We start from the raw sequence: 15134 nt of genomic DNA on the forward strand, positions 1-15134 counted from the left end.
AAGCTCTTCTTTCCATAAATAAATATAGCGTCAGTTTGTCATAAATTAAAAATAATCTAGTAATTATTTTTTAGATTTTTTTTAAAAAAAGTCCTTGTATATTTTTTACCATCACAAAGTCACTTTTTTTTATAAAAGAAAAAACTAATGAGGAACAAGGAACTATTTAAAATAACTTCTAATTTTAATTAAATTTTAGAATTTTTCAACTTTTGATCAAAAAACATTAAAAAACAAAAAAAATTATCCTTTTCTTAATAAAAATGTTATGACAATTAAACACGCCATAACCGCAACATAAATGCAAATAAGTATTGTATGACTGTAGTTCTCATTTTCGAGAGTTTTACTGACTAATGTTTTAAGGAATTTGATTAAGAAATTAAATAAAATAATGTGTAAATAGAAGAGTGTAAAAAAAATTATGAAAAGTGTAACTTTACACTATCAAATAAATAACTTTCTATCTTTAGTTATTTAACCAGTGTCATTGGGGCATTTGTTAGTATTTTCCCTTTCCACAAAATGTAAATACACCATAAACATGAATAAACTTTTAACCTAATTAATTTCGGCCTCAAAGTTTACCGTCACCATTAGTCACTGGCTCTTCATCATAAGCTGAGGATGATGTCAACTCTGTTTCATTGGTAGGGGATTCCTGAAACACCATTCTACCCCAAAACACATAATATAATATTTTTAAAATACGTTTGTTGCAAAATTTAATTAAAAATGACATATTTGACTTTCCAAAAAAAATAGCAATAAAAAAGTATTACATCTTCATAAATTTAATAAAATAGTTCAATAAATAACATAATTTATAATTAAACTAATCTTGGTACTCCTAAGGCCATACAAACATTATTAAATAAAATGTTAAAAAAATTACTCATTGAAAACTAAATAAATTTCAAAAATCTATGCCGAATGTTACATTGTCTCAAAGCATTCATAAACATAAAATTAAAAGATAATAAAACAAAGGTTTAAGTTTTCCTCCAGAACCATCATTATAACCTTGTAGAGATTCACCTACAAAGGTGACATTCAATTCAAATACATACAAAACAAATGGATGAGGAATTGATACATCTCACACTACATTTAAAACTTTAAGGAAGTCATAAAGAAATAAGATATATTTACAAACAATTAAGTTTCACAAATCTGTCTCATCCAAATCAAACGTTTCATATACAAAGATACGCATGAAATGCGATGCACATTAGACCCGTAAACTTGTATACATGTGGTATCATTTTGAAAAACATTGAATGTAGTTCAAGAGTCCATGTGGTCAATGAATTGCCACATAATGGGCAACAAAACACAATCACTCCCACCAAGAGGACACCTTTTGTGATGCATTAGGGTGTTCCAGCCTTGCAAGGATATTCCAGCATACGTGATCAACGTGAGCTTAAAGGAGATTTTGAATTGTTGCACCCCCAAGGTCAAAGTCATATATCAACTCATTCATGATCTTCCCGGTTAGGTTCATAAACACCCTTCACTATAAAACATATATGCACAACATGATGCATGATTTACAAATAATATGCACATGGTTTATTCTCTTAATATTTTTCGGAACGCATACGCATACCATGACATATTGTTTTCACATATACTCATGGGCATCATGCACTCACCCACAATATCAATCATATTTACTCATTCACACAACAATATCATGGTATCAATTCATCCACAAATCATAAGTATCATAAGTATAAACACCATGCATCATACTACAATTTTTACAATATCAATATTACACAATTACTTTTCCACCTATGTTACTATGACTTTCATATAGTATAATATTCATATTTAGAATTGTAGAAATCCTATTAAGTAGGTTCTTATCTTTTTAGAAAGCCAAAACAATTATCTACAACCTTTATGTTTACCTCAAAAGCTAGTTCAATCATATACGAACCTAAAATTAGGAAACATATAAGTAGATCTCATAATCCTGACAATTTGACTTTACTTACTAAAATTACGTTATCTAGAGTTATGGACATTGTTTATGAGTGAACCCAAAGTCATTAATTAGATATCATTCAGGGCTACAATTCTTATGAATATCACAAAGTCTAATTCCATTGTTTTCCTACTCATTTGTTGTATTCCAAGTTAATGTTTTCTATGAGGAAAGTCAGCACGTGTATTCAACATCAATTATCAAATTCAATTTCAAGAATATCAAAAGACCAAAATATAAAAAACATCCAACAATCAAATTCATCCAAATCATAACAAAACTAGATGCTTCGGGGTATTCACTACTCGTCCAAGAAAATAAACTTGCTAAAATCATAAACCTAAGATTATACAGCCTGCTCGTGACTCATTGTCACTAAAACAAAAGAAGAGAAAGAGACAACACACTCCCCCTAACTTCAAAAGAAGCAATTCCTCAAAAATGAAAAGGAAGACAATTTCATGGTCACCCCCAAAAACACATTGATAGTGTCGTCCACCATGATCTCCACGACAACTCTAACTATAGCAAAAACTTGAGTGTGATTTAAAACACAAACCCAAGCCGCCTACATGCCTTGAGTTTGGAAACTCAAAGGGAAAGATAAAAATATTAACTATAAGGGGTTTCGCGATTGATGCTAAGCCCACTTAATTCTTTGATGCTCCTAAGGTTTGGTGTTCCTCTGTATATATAGGAAGAAAGATATTCATAAGGTTATTTTGCCCAATGTGGGACTTAAATGTGTTGCTTATCTTGACCATGTGGCCTACTTTGGTCAATTTTCACTTAGATAGTGGTCGGATTTGGTTTGTAAGGTGTAGGGATGAATTGTAGTTTTTATATCAAGCTTTCCAACGATGCAAATGACACCTTAAATGAATGCGTACAACTCAAGATATGACATGATCTTTCTAGGATTTTTATCATAAAACTCCACTAGACCTGGACACTTTTCAAGTGTATCTAACACTCTAGCATAAAAAATAATATAATACAACTATAATGACAATGACACTATCAACAAGAAATATAATATAGTAGCAAATAATAATAATATAATTATCACTAAATACAATGCATAAGAAACACACATGTCCAAGACATGCACAAACACAAGACAATTGGTAATATAGAATAATGAAAATAACAATAATAAAAATTAAATCATAAACAATATAACAAGTAAGGATTATCCTTAAGGTATGTACCTAGTACTTAAAACTTAAGGTGTTACACTTTCTCTATGTACTTCTTGTATATGTCACTTTTGTAGAATTCTCTGCTCCTCATCACAAAAATCAAATAACTCATTCCTACTGTAAAAGTCATGCATAACATTATTATCAAAGGAAGCTTATAGCATTCGATTCCTATACAAGTCAATTTTGTGCCCTTGACACAAATTTATCCATTTTTTAGTTGATTTTTAGCCTCTTTATCATAAAAAAACCTAGTCACCCTCACATTCAACACATACGATGCAAGGGGAATAATTGTGACCACAATATTCTATAGTGTGGATAAATATTTAAGATAAAATATTTCAGAATTAATTGTTAAGGACAATGGCAATGTTACACCAAAGGAGAATCCAATAATTGGGTGCTGGGAAAATAATACGAAGGTAACCAATGCATGTAGCGAAATGCGAAAAGGCCAACAATATAGGGCGGGGAAAATTGTACTTGTGAAGCAAAATTTCAAACATGAAACTAAACAAGACCCTCCCAAGGAAATTCCAAATGCTTACAAGTGACACAAATGATCTTGCTGTGTTGTCAATGTACCTTAAAGCCTTGCTAATTTGTCCCAAATTGTCCATTACTGCCACATTTGTTCCATACTCGACAAATGATGAAATCAACAATAGCAACATGCCAATGCTTAAGAGTGCTTGCAAAATGGTGTGATCCTCTCCTTTTTTAGGTTTATTATTGAATATGTTTGCAAAACAAGAAATCTTTGCATCCTCAACCCTAGGTTCAACTATTTCCAATTCCTTTATGATTACCTCATTTGAAGTATTTTCAACTTTTTTCTCCATGTTCCACAGTAAGAACTCTTTTCTAACAACAATAAACATCGGAAAAGATAAGCACAAAACATACCAGAGTGGCACATTAATATAAGCTGCTTTGGATAAAGAAATTTGTCTCTGAGCAATGATCATTGCCATAATGATTAATGCAAGTGTAATTGATGCTAAAAGGAACATGTACAATACTTTTGACTCAATGGGGTTCTTAGTGCTGGTCCCAACCTTCATGGTCTGAATTACACAAGTGAATGCAATGGATACAACACTAGGAAGCTATGCAATGAGAAGAATGAGAGACTTGGAATCATTCCCATATATGGCTAAGTAAAGTTGTGTCATGATGACCCTACTGAATCCAAGGTAGCCCTTCAATAAGCCTAATATTGTGCCTTTACTTTCTGGGAAGTTTTTGACACTTGTGGTTATTACTCCAGTGTTGGAAAAACTCAAAGAACTAGAATTGATGGCAATGTGAATGCAAACCTACCACACGTGGGGTTTGGATTTTTTGCTAATGATTGCGAGCCAGGTGATGAAATAACTAGTAAAATTAAAGGCTGAGCCAAGAAGGAGCACCAACCATGGAGGGATAACATCTACCAAGAGACCAACCGGGGTGCCAAAATTTGAACCAAGGTCCTTGCAAAACCTTAAAAAGTTTAGTGTGCTTTGGTCATAACCTTGTGAAGATTTGATTGCTTCTGAGTATGATCCAAACACATAGATGCCACCTGCTTCTACCATGATAAAGAAGGAGGCACAAAGCATGAACAATCAACCTTGTATTACTTGTGATATGAACTTTACAACTCCAAATTGGGCACTATTCATGTTGTTAGTGGTCATTTTTTTTGTCTCACCCTCACTCACTAAGAGGATATATGAATATATAGCAGCAAAAACAGATAAAACAAGTATTTCTTAGGATTTCAACGGGTCTACAGTTCGAAAGCGAAAGGTCTTTCACATCATGCATGAGTTACAATACCCTTAATGTCATTTGGTGAAATTAAATCTTAGTCGCATGTGTCATTATTAAAAAAAATCAAGGGTCAGGATTGGTTGAAGGCTATCGGTTTAGGCTACCGGTTAAAAAATATTTTCCTTTCTTCACAAAAGTCCCATAAGGCAACACATCATCTTCTAAGCAAAACTTGGAATTGAATTGCATTGGAGGGTAAAGTCTCATGCTTTCATATGCCATAGCTTGTAAATAGTTCAGTTGTTGAAGCTCTTCAAAGCTTGTAAGGTCTTTGTTATAGTCTGATCCAATTACTTGCTTTGCTTCTAGAAGAATTTGGGATTCCACTTATGGGTGTTTTGCTAAGAGCCAAAATAAGCTTGTTAGAGCTGAAGCCACGATGTCAGGACCAGCTAGTAAGAAACTTACAATAATGTCTTTTAAGTATGTGTCATCAATGACTGTTCTCATAAGCCATGACAACAAGTCGTCCTTGTGAGTGAAATTGATGAAAACCCCATTTTTATTCTTTGCCTTATGACCTATTTGGCTAAGATGTCAATCATTTTAATCGCTTCTCGGAGCCATGTTGAGGAACCATTTGATCTTCCAAATTAGAGGGGAGACCGACATGGCTCTCTTCGCGAACAATTTCAACGCCAAAGATGCACACATGAGATCTGGATGGAGTGGAAAATATTTTTTAACCGGTGGCCTTCAACCAATCCTAACCTTTTGTTTTAATAACAACATGCGGCAAAGATTCAATTTCACCAAATGAGACTTGGGGTATTATAACTCACGCATGATGCGAAAGATCTTTCACTTTCGCACTGTAGACCCTGTTAAGGATTTCTATGTAAACTTTGAAAATATAAGAGGGACAATACAACATCAGTGATGATCTATATACTTTCAAGGATTTATGATATTGATAAACATCAACCTCAATTTAGAATGGATTAAAATGAAAAAAATAAATAGAGAATTATAAATGTAATAAATTAGGTAGTAAAAAACAAAAAGTCAAATAAAACAAAAAGAGAAAGTTACAAATGTAATAAATGAGATGATAAAAATTAAAAGAAAAAAATCCTTAAAAAACAAGAAAAAATAGTATATATTGAATATTTTCCATACAAAAATTCTTATCTACATTCTTAGTTTCCTAATTCTGTTAAAAACAAATCCTACTTTCCTAATAAAAAATAGACATACACGAACTTCTCTTTTCCACAATATTCTTTATTTAGTAAACAAAAATCTTAGTTGGCAATAATAAAAAAATATTTAAGGTTATTCTTTCAAAAGTGCATCTAATAATTAATTTTTTTCCTTTACAATACATTGTTTTCTTATTGAAAGTTTATTAACAAATTGATGCATGTACTGTGCATTTATATATGTGTATAAACCTTACCGTTATATAATGTTTTTAAATAAATACTACATTAATAAAATTAATTAAATATTAACTTAAGAGTTATAAGATTCACTTCAGTAAAAAAAATCATAACATTAACTTGGTGATTAAAAAAAATGAAAAAAATCATGGGATAAAATTCTTCTCACGAATAAAAACTAATAAATTAATAATTATTATTGATAGATAAAAAAATATTAACTTAACATTTGTTTTATCACCATTCTCATTAAAATTGAAATTCAACTTTTGATTATAATTTTATGCTTTAATTTTTTCACAATAACATAAAAATTATAATTGTAAACAAAATTTAATTCAGTCAAATGGATATCATGAAATAAATTTACATACATTTTATTTTTATATTTTATAAACTAAATTTAAGAAATAATAAGATTTTTTTAATATATATATAACTAGGCATCAAATTTTATTATTATTAATTTTTAATTAATACCATTTCTATATATAAATATAATTAAAAAATATACATTTACTATACCTATGTTATCAATGTATTCATTAAATTCAATAAATATATTCTATTTAATAAATATAATAATTAATACTATACAAGAAAAATATAACTATATTCATATATTTATATAAATACTATGTTAATAACATTGACTAAGGCATAGCGAATTTTGGAAAAAATACAAGAGGTGTAATTATAATTGTAGGTTCCCATTAACAATGCCAATGGTGTTTAGGGAGAATTGAGGAGAGGAACTTGGTGTTATAGTGAAAAATAATTAAAAGTTTTTTTAAAATCATTTAATGACATATATCAAACACAACCTATAAAACTCAAACACTATAATTCAATCGTGTGCCCGTATGTTTGACATACGACAAACACTAACACTCATATAACACGTGTTAGACACACAATTCCAATATCAGATTTTTTAAAAAAAATTGTGGTTTGAACACTTGTAGACACTACTACTTCAATGCATAAATTATTTTAAAGTTATGAAAAAATAATTTTTTTCCTAAAAATATTTATAGATAAATTAATTCAAACATGTCCTTAATAATACGGATAATGTCTTTTGCAGGTTGGAGCTTTGAGTCTGCCGCCAAGTTATCCCCACAAGTAACTATTGGACCAAGCCCAAGTCCGAATACCCACTAACTTACTTTCATGAGCATAAATTTTTGGAAAAATTTATAAAAATATATTTGGTTTTTATTCTTTTGGCTTTTATATAACATTCTTAGAGATAATATGTTTACCATCAATTAGCATGAGGAAGTTTCATTCACTCAATTACCACAGGAAAAAAAAATATTTCTTCCACCAACGAAGGTGAGAAAGTTTCATTCTTACTTGTTCATAAATTAGCATCCCCGGAAATCTTTTATCCCATGAAAATACTTTTATTTTCTTCAACTACACAGCAAACTTTTATTTTTACACAACACAGAAAAATTTTATTATCATGGTATTTTTTTTATCAATGTTAAACCATTTCGTGTACAAAATGATATATGCATATATATGTTTGGTTTAATTTATTTTGGAAATACAATTATTTGTTTTTATCAAATTCGCAGAAAAACCTTAAAAAAAGGAATTATTATTATTATTATTTAAAACCTTACCGATCATATATGCTAAAAAAAGTGTAAGGCTTTTAAGTCCGTACAGATTTGTTTTACCCTCCTACCGTGTCAAATTTGCCAATTATCGTATAGGACAATAGTAGGGGATTGACCCAAAAATGTCCTAAAATTTGTTGGGTGGAGTGGCTATTGACACTACCATATGGGTGCCTTTTAGCATTATTCTGGAAATGCTCTTTTTGATAGCAATACAATAGAATTATAATTTTATTATGTATTGTTTGGGGTGAAAAAATTATACCACAAAATTATGATTCTATTATATATTTTTTGGGGGTGAAATTTTTTTTAATTATGATGCATAATTTTTTCATTTCAAAAAATATACAACAAAAGTATGTTTTTATCGCGTTTTGGGTTGAAAAATATAATGAAATTATATTTCTATTATCTATTTTTTTGTTTTGTAAAAATCACAAACGAAAGTATGATTTTGTTGTATTTCTCAACCCATAACACAACAAAAACTTACTTGCAAAAAAACAAACAAATTAATAAAAAACTTACCACAACCATTCACAAAGAGATGAAGGAGAAATGAGAGGGAGAGTTGAAGGGAGAAGGGATTGGTTGCCCAGGGAGGAGGAAGTTTGGAAGGAGAAAGGGTAGGGGTGCGAAGAAGGGAGTTGGGTGGATGGGGAAGGGGTGGGTGAAATTGCCTTAAGGGCATTTTTGTCTTTTCACTCCCAAATTAATAAAGTGCAGTATCAATAGTAAACGTAGAGTGCCAACAATAGTTCCCTTACTGGGCCTTATTTTCTCGAAAAGACTTCATGTAATTTTTTGCAATTGAGGTTTAAACTTCTAACCCTCCCCCAAAAAAAGTATTAAAATCAGTCATAAATCTATTTAGATAAAGTATTTTATAAGAACTTTTAACACAAAAAATAATAAAATAAAAAATTCTCCAATAATTAAAACTAATTTATATATAAATCAAAAATATTCTTTTAAAAAAACTAACATAAAAGAGAACTTTTACATATTAACTTATAAAGAAACTCTGTTTTTTCTCCTTAAAATATTTATAAAAAAAATTATCCAAACAAACTCATGATAATTCATAGGTAAATAGACCAAAAAAGGTTCTCCTTATTTCTCTTAGTCTATAAGAAGTGGGCTGACTTGTTAAATATGAAAGGCTGAAGCCAGACAAGACAGCATATATGCCTCACTCCGTGAATTTAATTTATTTAGATGGAATATTTACTTGTTAGTTTTTATATAAGGAGTTTAATACTTGTTAATGCAATTCAAGCTTCTTATTCTCCTTCTACACTCCCCTTAGTCCTATTTTCTTTTAGACATACTTTCGTTGTTAGTAGGAAAATTCAATCTCATTATATTTTTTTCCTTCCTTTTTTCTTCACCACTATATTAACTTTATAACCCTTCACTCGTATAAAAGATCATTTGGCCATTAATTGGGGAACGAGATCACGTTTAAATTTGAACATAGTCTAATCTCACAGAGGACAGCAAGGGTTAGGGAATATACTCCTTCACCATTCAAACCAAATCCAACGTCCCCACTTCCTCAAATCTAAAGCATATGAATAATAATAACTATAGTTGCCAATTAAGCTAGGTTATTCCGTTTAGCGTGTCACATGTTCCCGTAGCCAAAGGCAATTTTCATTGAACTTTTCTCTCCAATAATTTGAAAGATTCGACATTTTTATGACAGAGGGGGTGCCACTCCTGTCCTGTCTTCTGTTTCGGCCATGCATGTGCTAACACAGCTCAGACCGCAATGGCGCAATGCAGTAGTAGGGTCATGCATGCCCCTGCCTTTTCACATTTCTAACTTAAGAAAATCTCTCAAGATAATTTCTCTTTTAATAGTCCAAGACTCCTTCCCAGTGAAAAAATTCTCTCAATCATAAATCAAATCTCTAATAATATATTTAAGAAATTTAATTATCTATTAACTATATATTCTACACTTTATTGGTTTTCTTATCTCCTCTTATCGTCATCTATGAGTTCTTCTCCTTATTGGAATATATATATATATATATATAATATTTATTTTATTATCATTTAATATTAATATTAGATTATCATTTATATTATTAGAAGTCATTTTTTTAAAAATTTGTATTTAAAATGTTATTTAATTAATTAATTTAACTCTTCTAATTTGCTGTCCTCTTTCACCTCAGTTACTTTTAACCATATCAAAGGATGTTTGTTCACTTTTCAATTGTCATAACTCCATCACTAAATTGTGTGTGTGTGTAGGAAGGCATTACTATCAGGTTAGTTGTTCAAAACAGCTTAATTACTATAATTGCAAGTGATTGATTTTCCATCACTTGGGTGGGTGATGCGTGGAAAATGTATCCATATGCTCTTAATTTGATAGACAAACCATGCCAGAATTTTACCATAAAACAATATATATATATACATCACTGCGAATTAAATAATCGTCCTTTTTAGCGCAATAACGAATATGGTCAACTCTGGCCATGCCTTCCAAATTGTTAAATTTGAAAGACAGATACTCATGGTAGTGTCATTCACATTTATGTATAAAACTATGCATTGACCTAACAAACTGCACACATAAATGCTTGCGGGGTTATTAAATTAAAGCCAAATTTGAATAAGAAGATGGTTAAACGTAATAAACCCTGAAGAGTTGCGTTGATAGGTAGATGGAGTACTAGATAGAGATGAAGGCATAAGCTTCCAAAAATGACATCAAACTTGACAATAGCTTAGAGTTGGACCCAAGTAAAGCAAAGTTGTAGGATCCACTCTTTTGTAGTGATGATGTTCAAATATAAACTCAACAGAAAGCTTTGTCCATAATTAGTTATTAAACATAATTAATTAACATAATATGGCATGACAAATAATTTTATCTCTTAAATATGTAGTTAAATTATACAAAAAATATCTATTAAAAGAAGTTAATTAACACCTGAATTTCAATATCTCAACTGTTTACGAAATATTCATTGAGTTTTGATTAAGAAATACCCTAATTAGTAGAAAAAAAATATGAAAGTGGAAAGCGTTATCTCACCCTAGACCACAGCTTTGAGGCTTTAATTTGAGATAGGCACCCACCCCTATCTAGCAAAGGGAATACAACAATCAGTAGTGTATTATGAGAATAGTCATTTAGTTGTGTGCAGCCAAAGTGCATATATAGGGGGACCCCATCGACCCCTTCAATCATTACTTGAACTGTGCTACACTTCTGTTCTATTTATCCACTTCGCCTCTTCATCATATATATATATATTTTTTTAACTAAAAATTATATTTATATAACAAATTTTAATTAAATTTGTATATTTTTTTTGTATAATGAATGTAAGAGAAAAGGTACAGAATAAAATGAATACTGTGATAGAATGATAACTAATAATATTATAAGAATATTGTATAAATAGTATAGTTCATTTTACCATTCTAATGTCATCAAATAGAGAGGAATAATTTAGATACGTTTTCAAAATGATATATCTTTGATAGTTGAAACAAAATCGCCCAAAGACAAGGACCTTTCGTCTTTGGTATTTATCTTTTATAATCATGTCATAGAAGAGTTGACAATTGTTCAGTGAGTCAATAAAACCTTGAGTGGTTCTATAGATATCCTTGCCCATGAAAAATACTTTAATTTGGCTTAGCTTTTATGTGTAATATTGATCGTTGCTAGTTTCCTTAATCAGGGAGGGAAAGGGCTTGGCTTGAAAAGCAGATAGAGAAGACAAAGAAAGGAAAGTGAAAAAACTCATATGAGTCAAGATCCTAAGCAATAAAAAGGATCAAAAAGAGAATGAAAGAAACAAAGCCAACCACATTTATTTGAAGTTTAACTATAGGTTTAAATATTTTTTTCCCTCAAATTTGAATCAAGTTTATTTTTAATCTCTCAAATTTAAAAATAATTTTTAGTTTCATAATCTTTAAATAATCCACTTTTGATAGTTATTAAGGCATGACTAAAATGATCACAAACTAAGAACTAAAAGTTGACTAATTTTCAAATTACAGAGACTATTTTTTTTAAAAAAAAAAATTAAAGGATAAAAAATAAAATTAATCAAATTTTGAATAAAAAATATTTAAGCTTTAATTATATTTATATTTTCACGGATGGCTGCAATGCCTTCTATTATTGTTGCATATATACCATCAATTTATAGCCATTAATATTTGGCAATTAGTGACAGTAGAAGCCACAATCTTTGATGTCATCATTAATTGATTATTAAGAAATAATTATTACAACGTAGGCTAGACGCATTTTTAGTTTTTTACTCTATGTTTGTGACTGGCTTTGGGTGTGGCTGCTTAAACAAGTAATCCAAATGTATTTTGAATGCTTTATCTGACCAAAACTCCTACCAGAAAATTCCTCCAATGGTATCATATTCCACCCAGAATGTTTCTCTTTGGATTTCATTTTAGGTGACGCGTATCAATCCTATTGCCTTTGACCACAAGATACAAGCAAATAATAGCTTATTCTTTAATACTACCTAAATCACATTCACATACACCATCTTGGCCGGTGAATAAATTTGTGTTCTCTTACGTCAACTAATGCTGCTTCTTTGATCAGTTAAAGCCATCTATAGTCTAAACCATTTAATTTGCATATTTTTTTAATACTTTCACTGTTTATGAGTTTCTTTTCCTAGCTTATATGTGTTGCTATAAGAGAAAATTATTGCCTTGCCGTGTACGAGACTTATTAATTATAGAAATGTCATGTTCCGTACTTGCCCTTTTCCTCTTTTCTCAAACAAGTATATCATCCTAGCTATCATATCATCAATTCATCACCTATGTGTGTGGCCAGCCTCTGGCTAGGGAAAGTATTATTCTTAATATATAAGAAAAAATAAATGTTAAATAATTCCTTTTCAGTCACGTGATAGCATAAGATGTTTACATCGACTAAATATGTGCTAAATAATATTTACATATTATGGTATTAACACATTATGGAAAAATTAAACTTCGTTAGTAATAGATAATAATTATAAATTTAAATGATATATAGATTTTCTCTAATAGTAAAAAAAAACTAAGTAACGGTATTTTGAAATAAGTAATTGATAGAAATATTCTAAGTAGATAGGCTACTTTCTCATATAATTATACCATTAAAGTTTGTTTTTCTTAATATCATTTGAAAGAACTTTCAAGATAAAGACACTCTTAATATAATGAACAGATTGTTTGTTGAATGAGTCGATTTTTTGTTTAATTAAGTGTAGTCTGTATTAACCATTAATAAATATAAGCACGTAAATTAATGGCATGATTTGATTTGATGCAACACGAAAGTGATAATAGTGATAAGTGGCATCAATGTGTAAATAGTAGTTTTTCTTTTTTTTAATTTCAGAATTGGGGTTATTGGAAAAGCAATTCCTCTTAGCTATTTCAAAAGTATTAATTATTGACGAGTGACCTTTTTTTCGTTAGGCTTAATTTTTTTTAATTCCTATTATTTAAAGACCTTTTTTTTATATTTTTATTTTTATTATTGTTCTTATTATATTATTTTTGTTGTTTGGTTCTATCTATTAAATGTTTATAAGGCTGATAGAGGTCTAACTCACCACCGGCATGTGTCTATCTATTATATTTTTATTTTTTATTTATTTAATATTACCCTCTATTTCTGTTTGTATACCAGGAAATTAAAAATTATACCTAATAGCAATCTGGTAATACCTTATATTGAGTGGGGGAATTTAGGAAATTAAAAATTATACCTAATTAACTTTTATTATTAATTATTGAGGGGGAATTTAGGTAAGATCTAATTTTATGAGTGGATCGGAGCGACCATTTTAGTAGGTGAATTACGATTGGATTGGGATGGAGCTTGAGACGATAGTCATTAATTCGCTTTATATTTGTTAGGAATTTCCAATAAGATGTCAATATTTTGCTGCAAAAAAATATATTAATATTTTCATTATTTTTCTCTCCCTAGTTTCATTTAAATACCAAAAAAGTTTCTTGTTCTTCAAAGCCTTTGCCAGGGACATGCGAGGTCCACAACATCTCCAGTTCTCAATTTTGCTTTCATTTATTTATTTTTGCCTATTTTCAGTTTGAGATTTGCATCACCCACATGATTTTTTTTTTCCTTCTAAATTCTAGCTTTGCATGGAACGCACATGGTTACAACTAATCTTAGATGTGTTGGCAACCTTAAACTCATCATCCAAATTTCAATCCCAAATGTAATAGTATTAAGGATATGAGTTAAGAAACCATATGTTTGACTTAACTTGTGTTAAAAAAATATTTCTTTATTTTTATTAATTTATTGAGATTTTTTTTAAAAGTAAGCACGTATTGTTTAAATTTTAATCTTTGCCAAACATGTAATAAAGTACAATATATTAATTATTTTAATTACTTAAAAATTAACTATTAATTTTTATAATATCTATACAATATTTTATTTCTTTCTTTTATATTTTCAATAACAAAATGGAGAATTTAGTGCAAAAATCAAAACTGAATATTATTTTTTAAAAAGAAAACTTGCTGATATTTGCATTTGTCTTCAATAATTGCATAGCATTGCATTTGCATCAAATATCATTCACCGTTCAATCGCTTGGACATTACCTCATTGGCTTTATGCACTTTCAAGAATGATCACCAGACAGAGATTGTCACGTTGATCTTGATGTTATTACTTAATATGATATTTATATTGATTGTAAAACATGTTTAAGACAACCTTATCTTCTCTGTAAAGCCACAAAAATTGGTTGTACCTAGAAGCTCTCTCACCAGCTCAATCCAACAGTGCGCACATCAAATGGGAACTAATATTATTGTAGATACTAGATAGTATTAAACCAGCTTTAACTAGAAAAAAAGTTTATTAATTTTAATTTTAAAACGCAAGTCTTGTTTAATCGACGTTGATTTGAATTTGATTTATTTTTATCTTTTAATAATTTTTATTATATAAATTTATCAAAATGTAAAAAATAAATTAAATCTACCTTTAAATGAATATATGAATATAAAAATTTAAATACATTTTTAAACCTAAGAAAGAAATCAATATGTT

This window comes from Glycine max, chromosome 11 (assembly GCF_000004515.6).
Source record: "Glycine max cultivar Williams 82 chromosome 11, Glycine_max_v4.0, whole genome shotgun sequence".
NCBI classification, from domain to species: Eukaryota; Viridiplantae; Streptophyta; class Magnoliopsida; order Fabales; family Fabaceae; genus Glycine; species Glycine max.